The following is a 3,992-nucleotide window of genomic DNA, read 5'->3' as shown; positions in this document are numbered from 1 at the left end:
GGATGGCTCACTCTCCACCCCCCACCACCCCCCCGCCCCGGGCGGGTTGGACAGGGCGGGGGGGTCAGGAGGGAGTGGGGGAAGACCTCAGGCTGCGGGCGGGGCCGTGGGCTCCGGAGCAGAGCAGAGGAGAGCTGTTTTTCTGGTTTGTTCAGGGCGCAGCCTGCACTGCCTTTCCCTGTTCTTGCTGATAGGAAGCCGAAGCTGAGCCGACAGGCTGGCTGGCTGGAGGGCTGTGGCACGGAAGGCCTGGCAGCGCCGCGCCGCCGAGGAAAGTTGGCATTCCACCGCCAGGAGCTGTCTGTTTTGGGGACTTGACCCAGCTTTCGCTGCCAAGCAAAAGCTCGTTCTTTTAACCAACAAATAACTATGAAGCAGCTTTTGGTGCCGACGTCGTGCGAGGTCCTGAGCATGTGAAAATGAATACACAAGAACACACTCCTGCCTTTAAAAGTCCAGGGGCAGGCAGAGACCGTGTCCGTGGTGGAGGGGACAGCTGGTCCCGGTGCCAGCCTGCCCGTCACTTCCCTCTCACAGGGCTCCTCACTGTGAGACCTTGGGTGTCAGTTTCCTGATCTGGAAAGTTGGCATAATGTTAGTACCCACCTAATGGAGTTGTTGCCAGGGCTCAAGGAGCAGATGGACGTCAGTGAAACACTCAGGACAATAACTGACACACAGCGAATATTCATAAATGCTGTCTATTATTTTCTACCTTTGGGAAGAGGAGTAACACACGCCCCCCCCCCCCCTAACACATACCTACCCCTACACACCCTGAGGGAAAAGTGTACACACCCACACACAATCCATAGTTCACAACTTCTGGTTTCAGGAGCCTGGAATTATGTTTGCTCAGCGGAGTATGTACTGATTCTGTCCAGCTCCTGTTCAGAGCAGGCTTGCCCCCCTGCTTCCCACCCCCGCCCCCAACACACACTGAGAGCAGCTTGAGGTGTGGACAGGACGAGTATAAACCAGCTCCACTTCAGAAGATGCTGACTTGTGTCCAAAAAGCCTGGCACCCTCACTGCCTGTTCAGACACTGCCTGGATATTAGGTCCCTCGCTGTCTAGAACCTGCTCCCAGGTCATCTAGACTTTGGACTCCATCTGCCTGCTTGATAGGGCCCTGCTGATTGTAGCCACTCAGCTGCTGGCCTGCCCTGACTTCTGCTTTCTCTGCTTTTCTGTTAGAGGCAGACCCTGCAGGAATCGACTACATCCTCAGCTGGGATTTTTTTTTTATGGAGGACCAGGGTTAAAGAAACCAAGCAGGGGTGCTGAGGCACCTACGGACAGCAGCAGCAGAAAGCCATCAGCACCCTGAGGCCTACTGGACCACGGAGGAGGGCCCTCCTGATAGAATCTGTAGTCGCAAACATTGCCACCACTGTCAGAACTGCAGCCCAGCAGAGAGGAATAAATATTCTCACCTCTCTCCTACACTGCCAGTCTCCTGCCTGAGACTCCTACTAGAAACTGGTGATGGAGACTGGGTACCAGCCTCCTGGGGCTCAGAGCACAGAATGAATCTGGGGTGCAAAGAGAGAAGACCCTGAATGTACACCTTTCCCTGCAATGACTGACATAGAGTCTCTCCTCTCAGACAGTCAGTAGTCAGTAGACCCCTGTGGTCTGGCCAATTCCTCTTCCTGACCGGCCCTTACCCAGCCTGTTTTATTGCCACCCCCACCTCTTTATATGTGATGTTTGCTCTGCGAGAAATATTTATCCTCCCACTCCAGCCTGCTTTCTGCGTGGACGACACCCATCTACCTTTAAATCCTAGATGAAATGTGGTTTTTCTACTAAACCTTCCCTGACTCCCCTCTGCCACCAAAAGTTACCCATACTCTTCTCTGCTACCAATAACTAGTGTACTTGTGCTTAATATGTCACATATTTAGTCCAATTTAATATAACAAGTAGTACTGCATGCTTGCTATGTGTCCAGCATTCTTTTGGGTGCTTAAGTTATATATGAAGAGATAGCTGAATATAAATGAAACTTACATTTAATGAGGGAACCAAAGTTAATAGATAATGTTTCTAGAACATTGGAAGGCAATGTGTGCTGTGGACAAAGAAGTAAATCAGAGTTAAGAGAGGCTGGAGTGCTGAGTTGTGAAGGTTGGGGGAAAGAGTTGAGAGTGTAAATAAGGTGATCAAGTGACACCTCATTAAAAAGGTGAAATAAGCCCTGGGGATGTAATGTACGGCGTGGGGATGTAATAATACTGTATTGCGTGTTTGAAAGTTGCTACGGAGATTGAGAGCAGGATGACAGCTGGGGTTGGGGGTGAGGTTAGGGGGCGCAGGGATGGAGCAAAAAGGAAAAAGGACTCATGGACACGGACAATAGTGTGGTGATTGCGGTGGGGAGGACAGTATAAGGGGACTAAATGGTAAGGGGAAAGCATACGACAAAGGTTAAATCAAAATAAAATAAAATATTTAAATTTTTAAAAAAGTTTTACTGTGAGAAAAAAATTGTACCTATGTATGGAGACAGATGTTAACTTGACTTACTGTGGTGATCACTTTATACAAATATCACCTACTTCTCTTGCACACCTGATGCTAATGTAATGTTATGTATTAAATGTGCCTCATTTCTTTAAAGGTGAAATTTGAACAAAGAGTTAAAGGTAGTAAGGGAGTGAGTTAGCTGCTCAGATTGCAGAAAGAATAGTGAACTCCAGGACAAAGGGCCTGACACTGGAACCTGTTTGACTTTTCTCTTTGAGAATCAGGAAGGAGGCCAGAATGGCTGAGATGAAATATGACCAGTAAATTTTTCTTGTCTTTCATCTTTATTGGTTAAACTTTGGAGGTATCTATGTATGCCCAGTGCTTAGCTCTGCGTCCAGCACAGTGTCTCCTGTAAGTGTTGATCAACTAGAATAACATTCTCAGCAGCGATGGTTTGCTGGGCCCAGGGCCCAAGACCCTGACTGGCAGCACCAAGACCTCTCAGGCTCGGACTCCCGCCTTTCCCAGGGCCCAGACCACCTTTCTCATAGTTCCCTTGTTGACTGTGGGATCTCAGCCTCAGCGGGAGATTTCCTCTGTCCTGCCGGATGGATTGTAGCTATCTTCCAAGCTATCTTTTCTCCATGAACAGGTGCCTAAAATCACCTTCACTCCCCTAGAGGATCAAAAAGCTGTTTTTATTCCTGTCACAAACACACTCAAAACTAGATCTCCTCACACCCTCTGAGTATGGCAAAGCACAGTTTGTGGAATTTGTAACCCAGACCGCATTTCCAGAACTCCATGAGCCTAGTCCCTGTGCACAGTTGGCATCCACAGGGCAGTGTACGTTTTGAAGACAGGCAGAGTTAGAACTTTCACAATCTAGGTATTCTTGGGCAAGGTGTTTAATGTGAAATTCTTGCCTCAATGCAAAATAAGTCCTACTCAGTAGAGTTAGGGGGATTAAATGAAGCAATTAAAGTAAAGCATTTATTACCGTGCCTGGCTATTAGCAGAAACTCAGTAACTATTCCCTTACTTTCCATGAGCATAAGTATCTTCGTAACTGATACCCACCCATGACCTTTAGCATTCAGTGTTAACCCTTGATTCAATATATTTTCTTTCGATATTAATTTGTGTTCCTGTTCCTGCAATATTTTTTTATCACAGACACTTGCTGACACCTCCCAAGGTTACCTGAACCACTTAAATTCTTACTTGCAACCGGTTCCTGATTTCCTGTAACTGCAGATTGCTTCATCTCTAGACGGCTGACCTAGAATGTAGATGAACATCCCAACCTCTACGGGAGAACTTTTTTATCCTTATAGGCTGGCTCCAAACTAAGAATTCATAACAAACTACAAAGAAATGTTTCTTCCTGGAGGTAGAACTGAGTTTAGATTAAACAATTCTTGATGAAAGTTAAGGATTAGTGAATGAGGAACCAAGTTCTACCTGGATTTCTTTGTGCAATTTCTTCAAAATCTATTCTTATGGGGGTAGCTTTAT

Source organism: Desmodus rotundus, chromosome 2 (assembly GCF_022682495.2).
Source record: "Desmodus rotundus isolate HL8 chromosome 2, HLdesRot8A.1, whole genome shotgun sequence".
Taxonomy (NCBI): Eukaryota; Metazoa; Chordata; class Mammalia; order Chiroptera; family Phyllostomidae; genus Desmodus; species Desmodus rotundus.
Note: the sequence above shows the minus strand (reverse complement) of the source record.